This window comes from Oncorhynchus kisutch, linkage group LG13 (genome assembly GCF_002021735.2).
Source record: "Oncorhynchus kisutch isolate 150728-3 linkage group LG13, Okis_V2, whole genome shotgun sequence".
NCBI lineage: Eukaryota > Metazoa > Chordata > Actinopteri > Salmoniformes > Salmonidae > Oncorhynchus > Oncorhynchus kisutch.
Genome location: NC_034186.2, coordinates 71,716,452 through 71,740,204, shown reverse-complemented (window position 1 = coordinate 71,740,204; position 23,753 = coordinate 71,716,452). Strand labels below are relative to the sequence as shown.

Here is a 23,753-nt window from a genome sequence, read left to right as displayed (position 1 = left end):
GCAACATAAAATCTCCAGTCAGGCCACCATCAGGAATGTTTTGGTTGCGGGTTTCCTCGTTGCTGATATAGAACTCCACACATCCACATGGAAGTCCATTCTTTCTTTGTATTTTCACCCTGTGAAATACTCTTCCTGAGGAGTCAGGGTCACGTCCTGACCTTAGTTATCTTTGTCTTCTTTATTATTTTGGTTAGGTCAGGGTGTGACAAGGGTGGTTTGTTTAGTTTTTGTATTGTCTAGGGTTTTTTGTATGTCTAGGGGTTTCTCTAGTCTAGGTGTTTATATGTCTATGGTTGCCGAGATTGGTTCTCAATCAGACGCAGCTGTTTATCGTTGTCTCTGATTGGGGACCATATTTAGGTAGCCATATTCCTTGGGTATTTTGTGGGTTGTTATTCTATGTTTAGTTGCCTGTTCGCACTAGTCATATTGCTTCACGGTTCGTTTTGTTATTTTGTATAGTTTTGTTCAGTGTTGCATTCGTTCAATAAATTAGAATGTACGCTTATCACGCTGCGCCTTGGTATCCTCCTTATGATGACCCTGACACAGGGGTACCTTTCCAACGGGTCTGGTAGCCCGTGAACACACTATACCCCTTTGTGATAACTCTCAGTTCGGTACACACAACCTTGGGAAAAACCGTCCGTTCTTCAAGCCCGTAGTCCACTCCTAAAGTCTGGTCTGTATATTCTTCTTCTTCAGCTACCGTATAGAGTTTCACTCTACAGGCCTGGTAATCAAACTGATACCCCCATTGCTGTCCATTAGACATCCTCATTTGATCTTTCATGTGAATGTGAGGGCAGTTCCTTTCCTGCAGTCGAATGACAAAATCGCCCTCTAGTGGCCTCATGAGTAGAAAGTTATTAATATTCTTCATTTCAAATCCGGTGTTTCTACGTCAAACGGTTTTGTTATATTTCAGTCTTCTGTGATGTAAATAAAGTCTAATATTGGGATGCAAACTCAAAACTGAATACATTTCAAGTCTACAGTATATCTGACATGGTGCAGGTGTCTAATTTATTTTATGCCCACAACCCTGTGTGAGGTGTATAATTTTGTTTCAAAGTAGGTTTGTATAATACGACCAAGAAACCCTCTACATGACCCTGATTTAGCCCAGGTTTTAAGAGGGTCTCGAATAAGAGCCATAGTTTCCCCCTGTACATTAAACACACACACACACAATATTGGATCTTTAGTTTGTAACGGTTTTCTAGGTGTGAAGGAGAGTCGGACCAAAATGCAGTGTGTAGATTGCGATCCATGTTTAATAAACAAATGTAAAACACGAATCAATTATAAACACTACAAAAACAAAGAACGTAACGAACGTAACGAAAACCGAAAACAGCCTATACTTGCGTAAACTAACAGAGACAGGAACAAAGACACTAAGGACAATCACCCACAAAACCCAACACAAAACAGGCTACCTAAATATGGTTCCCAATCAGAGACAATGACTAACACCTGCCTCTGATTGAGAACCATATCAGGCCAAACATAGAAATAGACAAACCAGACACACAACATAGAATGCCCACCCAGCTCACGTCCTGACCAACACTAAAACAAGGAAAACACATACGATTGATGGTCAGAATGTGACATAGTTAGACATATCCTGGCTTTTTGTCAAAGTTTTCTGGCCAGACGAAATAATGCATCATCGTCATTATTATGGATCTATCTAAGTAAATTCCATTAGAAAAAAAGCTAGTGTAGGCCTGTCGTTCCATGTGGAATGTTTGACGTGACAGAGTTGAAATCACCAGATAGGCCAAAACTCCATCCCACCAAAACAGGCTGAATTTTCATGCAGTCTTTTCTAACAGCTCTTACACTAAATCGGCATTATCATTATTTTCACAATTTCGCAGTATTGTTACATCCTCATAGTGTGGGAATATATATAAAACACAGAAAAATCAAGTTTTTACTGCACAGGGCCAACCTGTTTTTTCTTACCCAGGTGTTAGGCTTTAAGGTATCCGGATAGCACTAACTCCAAAATAACTAACTACCAGATTTCTGTCCGGACTATTTCCTCTGGTGGAAGAATTCAATTGTATGAATTGACTTATCAAAATAAAGTTTCATGAAAATGTGTAATTCATTGTCATTATAATATGTTGGTAAATGCTATAGAAAAGCAATAAGGCATGTGAGGCAGTGTTGTACTGTTGTACTGTACCTCTGCTTTCACCTCGAGTGCCTTATTGCTTAATTAAATAGTTGTGGCTAACGGCATACAATTTTATAAACCTAGTTATAATGAGTGTTATAGAATACTGTTCATCCTTTTGTCATACGCTCTAATGCCACCTGTTAATAACAACTGCTATTCAGTGGTGTAAAGTACTTAAGTAAAAATATTTTACTACTTAGTAGTAAAAGTACTACTAAGTACTACTTTTGTGGGTATCTGTACTTTATTATTTATATATATTTTTGACTACTTTTGCTTTTACTTCACTACATTATTTAAGAAAATGTTCTACTTTTTACTCCATACATTTACCTTGACACCCAAAAGTCCTCTTTACATTTTGAATGCTTAGCAGGACAGGAAAATGGTCCAATTCACACACTTATCAACAGAACATCTCTGGTCATCCCTACTGCCTCTGATTTGGTGGACTCATTAAACACACAGGCTTAATTTGTAAATAATGTCTGAATGTTGGAGGTTGCCCCTGGCTATCTGTAAATGTAAAAAACAAACAAGAAAATGGTGCCATCTGGTTGGCTTAATGATACATAAGATACATAATTTTAAACAAAATACTTTGACTTTTACTCAAGTAGAATTTTTACTGGGAGATTTTTTACTTTTACTTGAGTCATTTTCTATTAAGGTATCTTTACCTTTACTCAAGTATGATAATTGGGTACTTTTTCCACCACTGCTGCTATTACACAGGCTGCATGACAACTTATTTCATATGTTGTTACATGCTGGTCTGCATACCAGATGTTATAACAAGGTGTTATGTAATTTACCAACCTTTGTGCCACATTATTACATTGAATGGAATGATGGGTGTCGTAACCATGTCATATGCCCTTATAGAGTGTTCACAGACACCGGCTTAAGTAAAGTGATGAATTTGAGACGTTATAAAATAGCTAAGAATTTGATTATATACCACAGGATGAGTTGAAAGGATCACGTAAGGCCTAGGTGGGTGCAACTTGGCATGATGGTAAAGGCTCATGGGCCATACTCTTTCATGCAATGCCATGTGAATTGGCCACATGGTGGCGCTATAACAAGGGATTGAAGATGCAAACTTTGAAACATCATGCCCCCTGTTTGAGCTAGAGTCCAGAAATTCAGTACAGGGATCCCTCCCCTTACAAGGAAAAAATATGTCTCAAGGACACAAGGTCCTCCATGATGTATTTTACGTCATTTAAAATAATAATACTTTTTTTTGAAACGCTTCTTCTCTTAGTCCAGTAGATAAGCTAGAATTTTTTTTTGATTTGGTATAGAAGTGTGAAAATAGGCGCTGAACAAAACCTGATAGAGTGCCATTTTAGCTAAGCCTTGGTCAGTATGCTGAAAATGCACTCTTTTACATTTTGTGTAATGGCTTCCCCTGTGTTGGGTCTACACAACCTCTAAATAGCTTAAAATGTTTGTATTGGTTTGAGGAACACATTTAAATAACAACTGAATCCATATTGTCTTTGTTTTTACCTTGATGATTGCAACAATGATACACATGTATTTTACATTGCTGTACAAATTGGTATTTCCTTACTTTGAAAGTGATGTATTAAATACAAAGTTAACTTTTACACTGTAAAAAAGTTATGTTCCCTGAAGTCTACTGATTACAATGATATATAATATATGTAACTGGAGTTTCCAGCTGAACAAAAAGGAGAGCAGTCAGGGATAACTTCAATCAAAATATTTTCTGTTTAATTATAAGTTGCAACAGGGAGATACCTCCAACACAGAAGCAGAGAAAATGTTGAATAGGCTCTTTTCTGAGAAGGCCCTAAGATATTAATGAACAAAAAGGTGAACAATTATCAGTGTGTCCTCGGCGAAGTCTGGCAGCAAACTTTAACCATAACATTCAACACTGGCAGACATTTGATACTGACAGTTAAACAAGACAAAGGTAGGAAGGTCAGTACTTAGTAATAACAGTATATACTTAAATGCAAGAAAATAATGAATCTAATAAATTACAATTACAATATGATATTATAAAATGCCACTTAAGAAATGTGTCAAGAAACCTACCCTGTCCACATCACTCCAAGTAAATTATGATTGTGGACTTCAGGAAACAGAATAGGGAGCACCCCCCTATCTACATCGACGGGACCACAGTGGAGAAGGTGGAAAGCTTCAAGTTCCTTGGGTTACACATCACTGACAAATTGAAATGGTCCACCCACACAGACAGTGTCTCTTCAACCTCAGGAGGCTGAAAAAAATTGGCTTGGCACCTAAAACCCTCACAAACTATTACAGATGCACAATTGAGAGCATCCTATCGGGCTGTATCATCGCTTGGTACGGCAACTGCACCGCCGCAACAATAGGGCTCTCCAGAGGGTGGTGCGGTCTGCCCAACGCATTACCGTGGGCAAACTACCTGCCCTCCAAGACACCTACAGCACCCGATGTCACAGGAAGGCCAAAAACATAATACAACAACCACTGCCTGTTCACCTCACTATCATTCAGAATGTGAGTTCAGTACAGGTGCATCAAAGTTGGGACCGAGAGACGGAAAAACAGCTTTTAACTCAAGGCCATCAGACTGTTAAATAGCCATCACTAGCACTTAGCACTGCCTATATTCATAGACATGGAATCACTGGCCACTTAAATAATGTTTACATATCTTGCATTACTCATCTTATATGTATATATACTGTATTCTATACTATTCTACTCTCTTCTTCTATGCTGCTCTGACATTGCTTGTCCATATATTTATATACAGTGCCTTGCGAAAGTATTCTGCCCCCTTGAACTTTGCGACCTTTTACCACATTTCAGGCTTCAAACATAAAGATATAAAACTGTATTTTTTTGTAAAGAATCAACAACAAGTGGGACACAATCATGAAGTGGAACGACATTTATTGGATATTTCAAACTTTTTTAACAAATCAAAAACTGAAAAATTGGGCGTGCAAAATTATTCAGCCCCCTTAAGTTAATATTTTGTAGCGCCACCTTTTGCTGCGATTACAGCTGTAAGTCGCTTGGGGTATGTCTCTATCAGTTTTGCACATCGAGAGACTGACATTTTTTCCCATTCCTCCTTGCAAAACAGCTCGAGCTCAGTGAGGTTGAATGGAGAGCATTTGTGAACAGCAGTTTTCAGTTCTTTCCACAGATTCTCGATTGGATTCAGGTCTGGACTTTGACTTGGCCATTCTAACACCTGGATATGTGTATTTTTGAACCATTCCATTGTAGATTTTGCTTTATGTTTTGGATCATTGTCTTGTTGGAAGACAAATCTCCGTCCCAGTCTCAGGTCTTTTGCAGATTACATCAGGTTTTCTTCCAGAATGGTCCTGTATTTGGCTCCATCCATCTTCCCATCAATTTGAACCATCTTCCCTGTCCCTGCTGAAGAAAAGCAGGCCCAAACCATGATGCTGCCACCACCATGTTTGACAGTGGGGATGGTGTGTTCAGGGTGATGAGCTGTGTTGCTTTTACGCCAAACATAACGTTTTGCATTGTTGCCAAAAAGTTCAATTTTGGTTTCATCTGACCAGAGCACCTTCTTCCACATGTTTGGTGTGTCTCCCAGGTGGCTTGTGGCAAACTTTAAACAACACTTTTTATGGATATCTTTAAGAAATGGCTTTCTTCTTGCCACTCTTCCATAAAGGCCAGATTTGTGCAATATACGACTGATTGTTGTACTATGGACAGAGTCTCCCACCTCAGCTGTAGATCTCTGCAGTTCATCCAGAGTGATCATGGGCCTCTTGGCTGCATCTCTGATCAGTCTTCTCCTTGTATGAGCTGAAAGTTTAGAGGGACGGCCAGGTCTTGGTAGATTTGCAGTGGTCTGATACTCCTTCCATTTCAATATTATCGCTTGCACAGTGCTCCTTGGGATGTTTAAAGCTTGGGAAATCTTTTTGTATCCAAATCCGGCTTTAAACTTCTTCACAACAGTATCTCGGACCTGCCTGGTGTGTTCCTTGTTCTTCATGATGCTCTCTGCGCTTTTAACGGACCTCTGAGACTATCACAATGCAGGTGCATTTATACGGAGACTTGATTACACACAGGTGGATTGTATTTATCATCATTAGTCATTTAGGTCAACATTGGATCATTCAGAGATCCTCACTGAACTTCTGGAGAGAGTTTGCTGCACTGAAAGTAAAGGGGCTGAATAATTTTGCACGCCCAATTTTTCAGTTTTTGATTTGTTAAAAAAGTTTGAAATATCCAATAAATGTCGTTCCACTTCATGATTGTGTCCCACTTGTTGTTGATTCTTCACAAAAAATACAGTTTTATATCTTTATGTTTGAATCCTGAAATGTGGCAAAAGGTCGCAAAGTTCAAGGGGGCCGAATACTTTCGCAAGGCACTGTATTCTTAATTACATTTCTTTACTTAGATTTGTGTGTATTGGGTATATGTTGTAAAATGGTTAGATATTACTGCAATGTCGGAGCTAGAACCACAAGCATTTTGCTAAACCCACAATATCTGCTAAACACGTGTTTATGACCAATACAATTTTATTTTATTTGAAACCCATAGGAATGCATTATGTCCAGAAGGGAGATAGGTAACCCATTTTAACAAAATGTGTTCATGATGACACCACAAAACTTGCACAAAATCAAGGATATGTCTAACTAAAGATGCCCAATATTGTGTGTGTCATGTACTGGGGGAACACTATGGCTCTTTAAGGGCTATTTGAGGGGAATTAGAGACCCTCGTAATCAGACTGACAGAAGGAACTGCCCTTACGTTCACATGTACCTATTACATAGGCGAGTGTGTGTGTGTGTGTGTGTGTGTGTGTGTGTGTGTGTGTGTGTGTGTGTGTGTGTGTGTGTGCAGGTGCATAACTTACAGGTGGGACAAGGCCCCCCCCACCCCAATATTAGAGACAGGTCAATTTGACCCCCTCAATAATATACCATGATGAATTTGATTGATTGGAAATAATTTTCCTACCATAAAGTGCCAGGCTGCTACTGGTTTTCTGTGGCTTTACATGAAGTTATATGACTGCTACTTTGATATTACACCATAATACCAAAATAACATAACAGAAACTCAACCATCCCAACACACTGCCGTCTAACTTCACCCCTTGACGAAAAAAAAGTCTATGTGAGTGTGTGCAATGGTGGTGGAATCCATGTATTCACATGTTGTGTGTGTGTCTGTTTTGTGCTTTGAGGATGTCTCTGCCCACATGTGGTATAAGTACGCCACAGCTGTTTTATACGTTCTTTATATCCCCCCCATGTTCCTGCCACGGTTTTTGAGTGTATGTGTATGTGTGTGTGTACAAGGAAACAACAACACTGACCAATAACTAAATAGTTGATGTTACAATTAAATGTTTATCTAGGTTTCTTTTTTATAGCTGCCATTGCTACTGTAGCCTGCAGATCTACATTTCTTCACAGCTGTCACAAATCCTCTTGTGCCCCAGAAACCTTTTATTTTGTTGTAAAATTCTATTTGCTTCCATTTTGTTTCAATATATTTGTTATGTTTAAGTTATTATTAAAACAACAAAATGCATTTTGTGAAATATTAGCTTTTGTCTGAAGCTGAAATAGACAGGAAATTGAAACGCTAATTTGACCTATGCACTAACAAGACTTTTCAGCGTACGAAGGTTTGACACATGCTGGAGTCCTGGAGTTGTATTGCAACAAGATCTCCTAGTTTCACATATTCCACGTATTATGGAAGCATTAATTCCACATGGTTACACTGTTAAAACAGAAACAACTCAAAGGGTTAAGCTTAGGTATTCAGGATATGGTTTGGGATAAGCTTAAAACAAAATCATTAAAAACAATGCACTGTTTCCATCAAGTATCATCAAGTATTCTCATGGCTTGCAAGAGCATTATGAACTGTCGTAGCGCAGTGGTCAGAGCAGCATGCTTTAGTCTGGTCAGCGCGCTTTGCCTCTGAGCATCATTAGTTGCATGAGTGCTCGGCAAGAGTTAAACAATTTGTGAGCGCCGAAGGTTCTCAGGGCCGTTTCAAATGTCCAAAGTCTATTTCTAGTGATCAGCCTGCTTTATTGATCTAATGTACTTCAACAACAGAATTACTCACATTGGACAAAATGAAAATGTTAACCATAATCAGAGACTAAAAAGTGTTGGTTTACAATTACATTGTTTATGCTCTATTCTTACAATAAAAGTGACTCAAATGACACAATTCAGTTACTATTGGGCAAAATATAATCCAAAACACAATCAAAACAAACTGCAAATGCATCCAACAAGTTTGTACAGTCAAAAGCTTGATGTAACTTTGGACTATACTATAAGTGTCAAATTACTATAAATGGGGGGACAAGATACATAAAGTGTTTTCATTTCTAAATGGTAAAAGAGATGTATTAAAATACCCTCAAAACACGGGGGGAGGAAACAGAAAGACCAGAAGACCATTATTTTTGGCACAAAGTTCATTAGGTTGATTATAATGCCAGCAGGGTGTAGGCCACAGCAATCAATGAGAAATGGCACTTAATCAATAACCCGGTAAGGAACAGACCAAGCAAAAAGGAAAGATTGGCTCTTTGCATGTCATTTCTTTTCTATAATCCTTGATTCCACATTTACTGTGAAAATATCAATACAATGCAGCCTGTACCAACATATTAAATATGCTAATGTGGTTCCAGTTATAATTGATTAAGTTAGTTAGTTGTGCTGTAGTTGCTTACCGTTTATGTATTGTCCCTCTTTAGAATAAATTATTTACGATGTTGATGTCCTGTCCACTGTTATTCGAGGCTGTCTGTCAGAAGAGCATTCATATGTCCTTTACACCCATAGAGGTAGATAGAGAGCGCATTCAGGGCTGTGTCAGTATTGACATTTTGTCCGGCAGTTATTGTCATGCAAATGTCTGCTGGTCTTACGGTAATTGACTGTTAATTAACAAACACGTTCAGCATCTCCAGGCCTCCATGCATACAAGCCGCTGATGTGCACCTAAGGAACATCTACATTTAAGAGTCTAATAAAAATATACACCATCACAATACATCCATTATTTATTTTAGGCAGGTCTTAAGAAACATTATTATATGAAGAAAATGTATTTCAGAAGAACAGAATTATGAGTCAGTCTACTCCTGTATGTTTTCTGTCCATGCATCCATACCATAGGCTATAGGCTAGTTCAATTAGTAGACAAGATATGCTTATAAGTTCCATGCCATTATTTTATATTATATGATTTTATAGTAACAATATAATTGAACTTAGCTAAATAAAATATAACAGATTTTTATAACAGACTTTCTGGGGCAAGTGCACATATGAAGTGGTTATGTTGAGTGTAAAAGTTATCATTTGAAATATGTCCTATATGCTCGATTTTGTGTTATTTGGCTACTTTAGTTGTGAATTATACAAACCTTAGAATGTCTTAGAAATCAAAACATGTATGGGCTACATGATGCGACTATAGGATATTGATTTTAGAATGTCTCAAAAAAAGCTTGTGCTCTCTTCCTTGCCTCAGGCTGTTCTATCATCAAGTGATCATATTATCACGCTGTCGTGGAAATTCTTACACAAGGACACTCGAAGTCTATCTCTAAGCTGAGATTTTGAAACTGAGATATCTTTAGTTTGTTCTCAAAACAAGTTCTGGGTGTACTGCCAATTTCTAGTTACTGATAAGAGGAGGATTTGTTCAGTCAACCACTTGCATGAACACAGAAATTGGTTTATAGAACAGCACATGAATTGAACAAAGAAATTAGTTACAAGAAAAGCACAAACCTTAAAATTACCATTGTAACACTATTCTCAATTTAATATTGTCTTTACTAATATGTCAAATTTGTTTAGACTTCCTGGCTCATTATCAGGAACAGGGGCAGTGGAAACAAGGCACTTGAATAGGGAATGGAGGCCACTTTCCCCCGGATAGGCTACTGCGGTTTTATAGTGGATCCTGTGTTTAATAGCAGCTGAGAAATAAATATAGTAGCAGCTGGGATCCTCCTCTTTTTAGTGACAACCATCAAAACTCTTCTTTCACACAGGATTGCATATATAAAAATGTCTGGGCTTATAAGAAAGCACTTGGCCTATTTCACTCCAGGCATCAACCACTGTTTGAGGAGCATGCAGCCACTTACTGCACGACAGGTGATATTCCACCCAAACACTGTATGCCGTGGGCTCTCCAACCCTGTTCCTGCAGCTACCCAGTACTCTGTATGCCATGGGCTCTCCATCCCTGTTCCTGCAGCTACCCAGGGCTTCATTTGGGAAACCAAGTGAAATCTGTTCGGGAACATTGATACCAACATGGTTTCACAACTAAACATAGTGTATTTTATTAAACTGTTGACCACCTCCCTCTCTGCGCCCTCGAGAATGGAACAAAGGAGAGAGAGGAGGAGATGAAAATGCTCGGTTGTGAGATTCTCAGATCAAATCAAACTTTATTTGCCACATGCGCTGAATGCAACAAGTGTAGATTTTACCGTGAAATGCTTACTTACAAGCCCTTAACCAACAGCGCAGTTCAAAAGAAGAAAATATTTCCCAAGTATGCTAAAATAAAAAGTAATAATAAAAAGTAACAAAATAAGAATAAAGAGGCTCTATACAGGGGCACCGGTACCAAGTCAGTGTGCAGGGGTACAGGCTAGTTGAGGTAATCTGTACATGTACAGTTGAAGTCGGAAGTTTACATATGATGGCCACTCCAACACCTTGACTTTGTGTGCACCAGGCCCTCCTGCAGCAAATCACCCCCACAGCATGATGCTGCCACCTCCGTGCTTCATGGTTGGGATGGTGTTCTTTGGTTGCAAACCTCCCCCTTTGTGATGGCCACTCCAATACCTTGACTTTGTTGTCCTTAAGCCATTTTCCCACAACTTTGGAAGTATGCTTGGGGTCATTGTCCATTTGGAAGACCCATTTGCGACCAAGCTTTAACTTCCTGACTGATGTCTTGAGATGTTGCTTCAATATATCCACATAATTTTCCTCCCTCATGAAGCCATTTATTTTGTGAAGTGCACCAGTCCCTCCTGCAGCAAAGCACCCCCAAAACATGATGCTGCCACCTCCGTGCTTCATGGTTGGGCTGGTGTTCTTCGGTTGCAAACCTCCCCCTTTTTCCTCCAAACAAAATGATGGTCATGGAGGCCAAACAGTTCTATTTTTGTTTCATCAGACCAGAGGACATTTCTCCAAAAAGTACAATCTTTGTCCCCATGTGCAGTTGCAAACCGTAGTCTAGCTTTTTTAATGGCGGTTATGGAGCAGTGGCTTCTTCCTTGCTGAGTGGCCTTTCAAGTTGTCAATAAAGGACTTGTTTTACTGTGGATATAGATACTTTTGTACCTGTTTCCTCCAGCATCTTCACAATGTCCTTTGCTGTTGTTCTAGGATTGCACCTTTCGCACCAAAATACGTTCATCTCTAGGAGACAGAACGCGTCTTCTTCCTGAGTGGTGTGACGGCTGCGTGGTCCCAGGGTGTTTATACTTGCGTGCAATTGTTCGTACAGATGAACGTCGTACCTTCGGGTGTTTGGAAATTTCTCCCAAGGATGAACCAGACTTGTGGAGGTCTACAATTTCTTTCTGAGGTCTTGGCTGATTTCTTTCGATTTTTACATGATGTCAAGCAAAGAGGCACTGAGTTTGAAGGTAGTCCTTGAAATACATCCACAGGTACACCTCCAATTGACTCAAATGAGGTACACTAGCCTATCAGAGGCTTCTAAAGCCATGACATTATTTTCTGGAATTTTCCAAGCTGTTTCAAGCCACACTCAACTTAGTGTATATAAACTTCTGACCCACTGGAATTGTGATACAGTGAATTCTAAGTTAAATAATCTGTCTGTAAACAATTGTTGGAAAAATTACTTGTGTCATGCACAAAGTAGATGTCCTAACCGACTTGCCAAAACTATAGTTTTTTAACAAGAAATTTGTGGAGTGGTTGAAAAACGAGTTTGAATGACTCCAACCTGCATAGGTAACAAACAAACATTGAGTAGCTTCAGTGTACAAGAGGGGGGGGGGGGGGGGGGGGGGGGTAATTGTAAATTGCTTGCTGACGATCTTCTCCACTTTGGTGTCCTTGGCAGTCTCTAGGGCTGGCAGGGAGGTCAAAGGGTACACTGTGACAGGGTCCTGAACCAGCTGCACATTCCCTGGTTTCAACGGAAATTGTTCTTTTTTTGTTTGTGTGTCTGAAAGCATGTCTTGTATCTTATGTTATTTGTTTCAGACTGAGCACCCATTTGTTTATGTGTTATCCCTCTCCTATGTCAATTCTTTGGAGAGTTTAGTGCATATTTTGCACTAAACATGATGATATAAAACAGAAAGATACTGACCGAGTACTTTCACACTTTCATTTGAGGCTTTTATTGAACAACAATAACCATAAACACAAACTCTTGCTCTATAACATTAAAGATACTATCTCTATCTATGTTTTCTAACATGCTAGTCTACTATCCTTGGTACAATCATGGAGAGACGTGCAGCGTGAAGGTCTCACCATTGATTTTGCTGGAACGGTGAGCAATTGTGCTTTCCAATGGTATTAATATTACAGTTGACCTGGAAGTATAAAAAATGTTGGCCGCTAAAATAAGGTCAAATGTACGGAACACTGATGAACGGAGGTTCTCTAGCTACCATTACTTACGCGCCCTTCCCAACAATGCAGAGAGAAGGGAAATAGAGAAATAGCAGAAAAGTAAAACATGTAATAAAAGTCATAATAAATACAAAATGAGCAACGATAACTTGGCTATATACACGGGGTACAAGTACAGAGTGGATGTGCAGGGGTACGATGTAGTTGAGGTAGCTACAGTATGTACATAGAACTAGTAATCCAGTGACAGATAGTAAACAGTAGCAGCAGTGTATAAGTCAAAAAAGTTAGTGTAAAAAGGGTCAATGCAGATTGTTAATTAGTCTGTGTAGCTATTTGGTTTACTAACTATTTAGCAGTCTTACAGCTTGGGTGTAAAAGCTGTTCATGGTCCCCTTGGTTTCACACTTGGTGCATCGGTACCGCTTGCAGTGCGGTAGCAGAGAGAACAGTCTATGACTAGGGTGGCTGGAGTCTTTGGCAATTATTAGGGCCTTCATCTGACATCGCCTGATATAGATGTCCCGGGTGGCAGGAAGCTTGGCTCCAGTGATGTACTGGGCTGTACGCACTACCCTCTGTAGCGCCTTGCAGTTAGAGGCCGAGCAGTTGCCATACCAGGCGGTGATGCAACCAGTCAGGATGCTCTCGATGGTGCAGCTGTAGAATTTTGAGGATCTGAGGACCTATACCCATGTCTCTTGAGGGGGAATAAGCATTGTCGTGCCCTCTTCATGACTGTCTTGGTGTGTTTGGACCATGATAGTTTGTTGGTGATGTGAAGCTTGAAGCTCTCATTTTGCTCCACTACAGCCCCGTTGAATCCATCCACCTTACAAGAATGAGGATTGCATACCCTTACCACCTGGATTGGATCCAGTTGCAGAGGGAGGTGTTTAGTCCCATGATCCTTAGCTTAGTGATGAGCATTGAGGGCACTATTGTGTTGAACGCTGAGCTGTAGTTTTGACAAGAGATGAAAATAATCTGCCCACTCCATCAAGCAATGGGGACAACAACACAGGGCATTCACGGGAAGCAGCAATGTGAGAGTCAGTAGTGCATGACCTTAAATGGTAATAATAGGAAGCTTCTGTTTAACACACAGGCCTAAGGTTACGTAGAGCTACAGCACCAGTGGGAACTTCCCCTGTAAAAAAGTATATAAAGAGAACAGAGATCATAAGACAACATGATCCTCACTGACATATGAGACAGACTTCATATGGAGAATCATCACAGGTAAATGTACTATTGCACTATACGCTTTTTGTTAGACTATAACAATATTTGAGAACTGGATTATTTTGCCTAAGTACTTATTGGATCACTATCTGAATATACTTGGTTGAATTTAGTGACCCCGAGACTGAGTCTATGAAACACAGAGGTCTAAACGCCTCTTGAATACAGACGAAGTGGCAGTCACTCAGTGAGACATCAGGTACAGATGTGATTGGCAATACAAGGAAACAGCAAAGTACCAGTTACAATATATTGCGTCCATACACAGAGTTGGAAGTGTATAGAGATATTGGAATTCGGAATCTAGCGTCATAGCTGTGAGAATACCGATTACAGGAAAGTGACCAAGGGGCTGAGCATTTAAGGTAATTGAACTATTTTTTCTATTTAGTCAATATTGTTAGAAGTGTTAACACATTTAAAGTCTTGCAATATTATCTGGCATAGCTTAAAGCATTAAGGATTGATTGAGCATTATTGTTGTATTGAGAAACTGTATAACCATTGAATTGTAATGATGTGTATAAGACAAAAAACAGAGTGACTAAATAAAAGCTTGAAACTTTGACAACTAGGCCAGATTAACGATTTGGAGAGCAAACGCCTTTGACACTCTCACTGAACAGAAAGTAAAGCAATGTCAGCACAAGAACTGTTCGCCGGGAGCTTCATGAAATTAGTTTCCATGGCCGAGCAGCCACACACAAGCCTAAGATCACCATGCACAATGCCACTTGTCGGCTGGAGTGGTGTAAAGCTTGCCGCCATTGGACTCTGGAGCAGTGGAAACGCATTTTATGGCGTGATAAATCACTCTTCACCATCTGGCAGTCCGACGGACAAATCTGGGTTTGTCAGATGCCAAAAGTATGCTACCGGACCCAACTGTAGAGTTTGTTGGAGGAGGAATAATGATCTGAGGCTGTGTTTCATAGTTCGGGCTAGGCCCCTTAGTTCCAGTGAAGGGAAATCTTAACACTACAGCATACAATGACATTCTAGATGATTATGTGCTTCCAACTTGGGAAGGAATGTTCCAACATCTAGTGGACAGCCTTCCCAGAAGAGTGTAGGCTGGTATAGCAGCAAAGGGCGGACCAACTCCATATTAATGTCCATGCTCTGGGAATGAGATATTTGACGAGCAGGTGTCCACATACATTTGGGCCATGTAACTCCATGGGGAGGGTTGATATAGGTGAGGGGTGACGGGTACGTCCTCTCCATAGCAACCAGCTAGTGTTAAAGCCTGTAGAGTCACACACTCAATTGGAATAAAAAAACATTAAAACTGTATGCTCAAAACCACAGACCCAGTGCATGGGCGAGCGGTTTGCTTAGGTCAACGTTGTGGACAGAGTGCCCCATGGTGGCTGTGGGATTATTGTATGGGCAGGCATAAGCTATGGTTAACAAACACAACTGCATTTTATTGATGGCAATTTGAAGGCACAGAAATAACGTGATGAGATCCTGAGGCCCATTTTTCTTTTTAATAAATCAAATCAAATCTTATTTGTCACATACACATGGTTAGCAGATGTTAATGCGAGTGTAGCGAAATGCTTGTGCTTCTAGTTCCGACAATGCAGTAATAACCAACGAGTACTCTAACCTAACAATTTCACAACAGCTACTTTATACACACAAGTGTAAAGGGATGAAGAATATGTACAGAAAAATATATGAATGAGTGACGGTACAGAACGGCATAGGCAAAATACAGTAGATGGTATCGAGTACAGTATATACATATGAGATGAGTAATGTAGGGTATGTAAACATATAAAAGTGGCATTTAAGGTACAGTATCTGTGACCAACATATGCATATCTGTTATCTGTATTCCCAGTCATGTGAAATCCATATATTATGGCCTAATGCATTTATTTAAATTGACTTGTTTCCTCATATGAACAGTAAAATCTTGGTAATTGTTGCATTTATGTTTTTGTTCAGTTTATACTAGATGTTTTACCATATTAACACAAGAGTTCTAGAACACACAATATTAAAGCTGATCTACCCCCCCCCCCCTCAAACCTGAGGGACAAATGTAAATGAATCACATTAAATACTGTAAATAATCTTCAGAAATGACTCTGTCAAAACAACAAAATAACTAGGTCTTCACAATTTATTTTATTTAACTAGACAAGTCAGTTAAGAACAAATTCTTATTTACAATGACGGCCTAGGAACAGTGGGTTAACTTCAGGGGCAGAACAACAGATTTTTACCTTGTCAGCTCAGGGATTCAATCCACCAACCTATTAGTTACTGGCCAAATGCGCTAACCACTGAGCTACCTGCACAATGGTGAAAACTTGGGAAAAACTTAGAGAGTTTAGTAATAAACAATTTAGTATAAAGGGAAATAAACAAAAAAAGGTGGTCCTCCTGTTGGTGAGCAGATGTTTCACATAGTTTCCTCTGCTAGCGTGGTTGATCTGTGTGTCACAACTCAGCAGCTTGGGCTTGTAGCAGTACCAGGGTTCCCCTGTGTGGGGGTCTGTGTAATTGCACAATGGCTCCTGGTTTGTCAGCAGACACAGGTTACATACAGATGTTTGGGACAGTTTTCCAGAGCGGAACAGACAGAGAAAATCAAATTGGGCCGTTCTTCTCGTAACCGTCCTAGAACATGAACAGCCTCACTAGGATGGACCAGTGTCACCTCCACCTGTGCAGATCCCTGCCATAGTAACGGGAAAATGGCAGAGTAGGTCCCATTCCTGTGGTCCAACACCTGTACTGCAACGCCTGCCCCCAACTTGGAGGAGTGCAGAAGGGCCAGCAAGAAGTCTCCACCATAGCTCTTGGGACGCCCCTGGTAGTCATGCATATGGACCAGAACCTCCAACTGGTTCCCCATATGCCACTCTCTTCTGCCTCCTGCTGGCAGGATCACAAAATGGCTGTATGCTGGGTCACTGGTCTGGTTCAGGGACACATTCACAGAATGGGGCTGAGGCTGTGGCCAGGCGATGGACTCCAGGAGGTATTGCTCATCCAGTAGCTCTGGTTGCGGCGCAGAGGAGAAGGACCCGCTGTGATGAAAGCTGGGTGGATGCTGCTCTGGAGCTGGTAGAACGTTGACATCATTTAGCAGTTGTGCTTCTGCTGAGAAGAGTAGAGGTACAGGTGTGCAACACTGGAAGCATAAGTTTTATAGAAAGTGCTACGCTCAAATAAATGTCAATTATACCTGGACGTAAGCAGCATGGCTCCGTGAGAGGCTAGCGCTGGTCATTGTAAAATGACTCTATTTTTGTGTTTTCAAGAATGACACATGGCTCACACCCGAGAACATTTGGTAAAGTGGCTTGTTCTCTGCTCACGCTGGCGTAAAAAAAATCTTTGTCCAGTGTAGCAGCTAAAAACCTACAGTTTTCGACTAAGCCCCAGCTCCAATGTGAGGGTGAGAGGGTGGTAAAGGAGGTAAATTGTGATTGAAGCCATGTGAGAACTGAATCATGTTTGACCTGTAACTTATTTTGAGTGCAGATGGATTTACCCTACCTCCAGAATGTTGATATTGCTGAACAGGAAGAAGAACCATGACAGGGCCAGCAGGAAGAAGATACAGATATATTTGGACCAGTTTCTGTCAGTCCCCCTGACGTTAACACAAAGAACCTGGTAACTATTTGCCCTATGAGTGTTTGCAAGTGTGCATAAATAGAGCAGAACTAGAAAATCTGCATTCATTTAGCATAGCAGGCTTCACAAAGATTACGCCGAAGAACATGGCTGATGTTTTACATTCTCCCAACCAATTGTGCAATTTTTTGTGTGTTTTATGTAACTTGTTTTTTTAACTTACTGTGTACATAATGTTGCTGCTACCGTCTGTTACGACCAAAAAGAACTTACCGCGAACAGGAAGAAACTTTTTCCTTTAAAAACATCTTAGTTCTAGGCCCCCTTTTTCTCAATTTCCACCTGAATGACGTGCCCAAAGTAAACTGACTGTTGCTCAGGCCCTGAAGCCAGGATATGCATATAATTGGTACCATTGGAAATAAAACACTTTGACGTTTGTGGAAATGTTAAAATAATGTAGGAGAATATAACACAATAGATAGGTAGGAGACAATCCAAAAGAATAACCAACCAGAATTTATGTTTTGAGAGACCATGCTCTTACAATGGCAAGTATAAGGGCATACTCAATTCTAGCTCCCATGATGCAATTCCTATGGCATCCACAACCTATATTCAAGGTTTCAGGCTCGTAACTTAAACAAATAAGAAATATCAGTTTTAGTACAGGGACACAGTCTTGGAAATGTTGTTTGCATGCACGATGAAGACAGGACGCACCTGCTAAAAAAATTGTTTCCTCTTGACATAATCCTTTCCGTAACAAATATTATAGTTTGATTACATTTTAGGGTATCGGAGGAGTGAATAGAAATGTATTTTGACTTGTTGAAACAAAGTTTAAGGGTAGATATTCGGATTCTTTTCTCTGCATGTTGAACAAGTAGATTACTCAAATCGATGGAGCCAACTAAACTGACTTTTTGGGATATGAAGAACGATTTTATCTAACAAAACAACACTGTTATAGCTGGGACCTTTTGGATGGCAAATCAGAGGATGATTTTCAAAAAGTAAGTGAATATTTAATCACTATTTGTGAATTTATGAAACTTGTGCCGGTGGAAAAATATTTTGATGTGGGGAGCCGTCCTCAAACAATCACATGGCATGTTTTCACTGTAATAACCTACTGTAATCGGACAGTGCAGTTAGATGAACAAGAATTTAAGCTTTCAACCGATATGACAATTGTATGTACCTACATTTTTATTTTATTTTAGTTAACCAGGTAGGCTAGTTGAGTACAAGTTCTCATTTACAACTGCCAAGATAAAGCAAAGCAGTGTAACACAAACAACAACACATGGAATAAACAAGCATACAGTCAATAACACAATAGAAAAAAAATAAAGTTTATATACAGTGTGTGCAAATGGCGTGAGGAGGTAAGGCAATAAATAGGCCATAGTAACACGTATATTGTGTATTGCTACCACTGTATCAAAGGTATTATCTAAGTGAGTTTCAGACATAGTCAGAATAGGAATGTCATCTGTACCAAGCAAGTTATTGACTTCATGGATCTTGTTTCTCAGGCTGCATATGTTAATATGGCATTTTTTTCTGGGTTGCGTGATTGTTTTAAATGCTTTACTGGGAAGCTTATCAGAAGTAGACTTGATAGTGCAGGATGAGCTGCACAAAGTGGCCTTCCTACTAGGGCACACAGCCTCAGTGCTAACAGTGTAACTCTGGTTCATAGGCTCATGATTACTGCATCCAATAGCTATATAATTAACAAAGGTATTCAGGGTAATTAGGGGGACATACATTAAGTTACTTACATTGTGTCAGCCAACACCCCAAGGATAATGTACATTTGATGCAACATTATGACGACTCATTGTTATAATGGTAGGGATTAAGTGAGCTGGTTTTGTGTCATTGATAAGTCATTGTTTCAACGCCTTGAAATGCAAGGACAGAGTCCAGGAGCTGATTTGGATGGACTCCTGTAGAGAATTTTCTGTTTCCAGAAGGTGTCAACATTATCTATAAAAGTGACTCCAGCAGAGCTACAGTAATCTTTTAGCCAGATGTGTAATGCTAGAAGCCTGCTGAAGCTATCACACGATGGTACCGGACCAGAAATTATTGGACGTTTTTTGGAGTCTTTTAATACTAAAATTCGTTCTTTAAAAATCAATTATCAGATGTTCCGAGCTAGCCCTCCTGATGTCATTTGACCCCACATGGACTACAACAGTGTTAGCTCCCAGCATCTGTTGTAGAGCAGTCGGAAGCAGCCTTATGATGTCCTCTACTCGTACTCCTGGCCATACATGTCTCAAGTTGAGGGAGAGTGCAATTGGCATGCTGACTGCAGTAACATCCACCAGAGTTGTTGCCAGAGCATCTAATATTAATTTCTCTACCATAAGCCGCTTTAGAGAATTTTGGAGAATTTGGCAGTATGTCCAAGAGGCCTCACAACCGCAGACCATGTACAACCATGCCAGCCCAGGACCAAACTGTCTCATCTGTGTGTTCATTGTCCTCACCAGGGTACCGTGACAAGACTGCAGTTTGGCATTGTAACTGGCTTCAGTGGGCAAATGCTCACCATCGATGGCCAACAGGGAAGTGTGCTCTTCACAGATGAGTACTGGTTTCAACGGTTCCGGGCAGATGGCAGACAGTGTGTATGGCGTCATGTGGGAGAGCGGTTTGCTATGTCAACGTTGTGAACAGAGTGCCCCATGGTGGCAGTGGGGGTTATGGTATGGGCAGGCATAAGATACAGACAACAAACACAATTGCATTTTATCGATCGTAATTTGAATGCATAGAGATACCGTGACAAGGTCCAGAGGCCCATTGTCGTGTCATTCATCCACCGCCATCAACTCATGTTTCAGCATGAATAATGCACAGCCCCATGTTGCAAGGATCTGTACACAATTCCTGGAAGCTGAAAATGTCCCAAATCTTCCAGGACCTGCATACTCACCTGACATGTCACCCATTGAGCATGTTTGGGATGCTCTGGATCGACGTGTATGACAGCATGTCCCAGTTCCCGCCAATGCCCAACAATTTCATACAGCCATTGAAGAGGAGTGGGAAAACATTCCACAGGCCACAATAAACAGCCTGATCCACTCTATACAGAAGAGATGTGTCACGTGTAATGAGCACAATGGGAGACAGAGTTGGTTTCAAGAGCATGGTGTAAATTTGTAAAGGACCAAAATGAGGAGCCAGGTAGCTGGGTCCAGGGGCAGGCAGAAGGTCATACACAGAGGGTCCAGAAAGGCAACAGTATAGGCAGGGAAAAGGCTAGTAACGTTGTTCGTAAGATCAGGCAGGCAATAGGTTGATAACAGGAAATCCAATCTGCTAAAATACAGGCAGGGAATAGGCAAAAAGGCATCGTTAGTGAGGCAGGCAAAAACTATCTAACACGGGAGGATTCCATTACGGGAAACCCAGCACTTTGACTGAAAGTGTGTCACAAAACAAACAATAGCTCACAATGACAGGGTGCAAAGAACTGAACTAAGTAGGGTGTGATAATGACATACAGGTGTGTGAACAGGTGATCAGAATTCAGGTGATTAGGATCTGGAACGTGAGCTGCGTTCAGGGGATCTATGTGTTTGAGAGTGTGAGTTGGAAGCAGACGCTACATCACACTGCATGAGGCAAATGGTGGTCACACCAGATACTGACTGGTTTTCTGATCCACACCCCTACTTTTCTTTTTAAAGGTTTCTGTGACCAACAGATGCATATCTTTATTCCCAATCATGTTAAATCTATAGATTACAGCCTAATTTATTTGTTTCAATTCACTGATTTTCTTATATGAACTGAAACTCAGTAAAATCTGTGTGTTGCATGTTATATTTATACATTCTATTTTTGTTCAGTGTATTTATAATAAAGGGAAATGTTACCAAAAACGTAACATTGTCTAACAAATGGGAGTAATTGGCTAATTGAGGGTGTGGCTGTCCAGATAAAGACTGAATAAAGTTACAACTAAACTAGAGCTTGTTTATTGGATTATTGTGGGGGTCGCTTCTCAGCCAAGGGAGTGGGTGAGAAGCATTGGATTCAATAAAAGCTGTAGTTTTGGTCCTCATCCTTGTGGCCTAACTTCATTCCGGATCATGGTCCACAGCAAGGCCCAATCCTGAATGGCGAATCACATTAATGAATGACGATGTTAGGAAAAGGTGTGTGTTTATCTGCCATGCAGATCATTATCCAGTTACCCGAATTCCTGTCCTCCATGTACAGTAAACCATAAATATCTGTATCACAATAACATTACAGGGCCATTACCTGAACCGATACAAAGGTCACTGCAATGTGGCTTATGCTAAATGGGGAACATCCTCGTCACCTTGTCACCAGAACTTCCTTGTCACCTCAGCCTATTGTATAGCATCATACTGTGAGTGTACTAGAAGCACTCTCTAAAACTGGAACAGAACAAGGTATTCCAACAGCAATGCAAACTGCAGTAGCCATCTCTCTCACTCTGTTCATACTCACAGTAAAGCAGAAATCTTCTTTATCTCTTTAAACCTCGTTGTTACCTAGGCCATGCTTTACAGCTCTTTGAGTTGAACATTTACAGTCTAGTTACATTAAATGGTTTTCCTTCCCCCTTGTAATTGCACGTAGCCCTAACTGCACAATAACTGCACTCGTTGCTAATTTCATGCAGCTACAGTTTCCTTTCATTGAAATAAAATTATTGTACTATAGATTACTGTGTACAGTAGAGTACAGTAATTACACACACGTTTTACACCTTAATCAAGTAAACATGGACACAACAAACCACTGGATGACCAGCCAAGAAGACTAGACACTACTGTACTCCACCTCTGATGAGACACTGGTCTTTGTACACCTCAGCCATCCAGCTATGTCTCATTGCTCAATGTAATATAGACCAGGTAACAGCACACTGAGACACAAGGACAAATTGTATCCCCTTAAATTGCACACCCCAGTTGAAGTCCTCCTCATTTGAATGAGGAGGACTCAGACCACCATGATTCAGACCCTCAGACCATAATGACCTGTGTTACATTAAATGCCATCAGGGGAGTTTTCATAGAAACTTCCTACACTGAACCACATTACACATGTAGCAGATGCAACAGCTGTTTTTTCCTCTGTAAGGAGGAAGTTTGAGTGATCCTGCTATGCTTGCTGACTCCTAATCCACTACCTATGTGGTTCTGGCCAAAACTAGTGCACCATATAGGATGCAGAAGATTAACTGAAATTCCAATAAAATAATGGAATTAGATGTTTTATTCATCTCATGAACTGAACCCTGCTCCATGTATGGATTTTGTTTCTCTAAACTCTGAATAGAATAGGAATGGCGTTATAGGCCTACTCAGGCTGGTTATAGGAAGACTATCTACTATCATATTTAAAAGTGAAACCAATGGGCTGTAACATATAAATTAAATCAAATAGCTTATTACACACACCAGAACTTTTCAATTGTTCAAATATAAAGGTTATTGCACAGACACATGTGGAATGTCGGGTGCATAACAAATTCAGAACTGCTGGACAGCAACATAATAAACTAAAACACTGATCATTGAGAATGAAATCAGAATGTCTGCTAAGGCTTGAAGCATGAATTAAATAATTAAGTAGGCAGCCTCGCCTACAAAACTAAAACACTGATCATTGAGAATGAAATCAGAATGTCTGCTAAGGCTTGAAGCATGAATGACATAATTAAATAGGCAGCCTCGCCTACAAAACTAAAACACTGATCATTGAGAATGAAATCAGAATGTCTGCTAAGGCTTGAAGCATGAATGAAATAATTAAATAGGCAGCCTCGCCTACAAAACTAAAACACTGATCATTGAGAATGAAATCAGAATGTCTGCTAAGGCTTGAAGCATGAATGAAATAATTAAATAGGCAGCCTCGCCTACAAAACTAAAACACTCTGTTCAAATCAAAAGGCCTGATTTATTGACATCAATAACGCAGCCACATCACGAGTCCCCTGTGCC

At 40.2% G+C, this 23,753-nt stretch overlaps 1 protein-coding gene across 1 annotated transcript in view; it reads right to left on the bottom strand.

Moving 5' to 3' along the window:
* Window positions 1-9,054, bottom strand: part of LOC109878897 (NXPE family member 3) — a 36,726-nt gene extending 27,672 nt beyond the window's left edge. Inside the window, exon 1 of the mRNA XM_020471101.2 lies at window positions 8,964-9,054. The gene's annotated coding sequence lies outside the window, so the exon portion shown is untranslated. The remainder of the gene's footprint in view (window positions 1-8,963) is intronic.
* Between the last annotated feature and the right edge of the window lie 14,699 nt (window positions 9,055-23,753).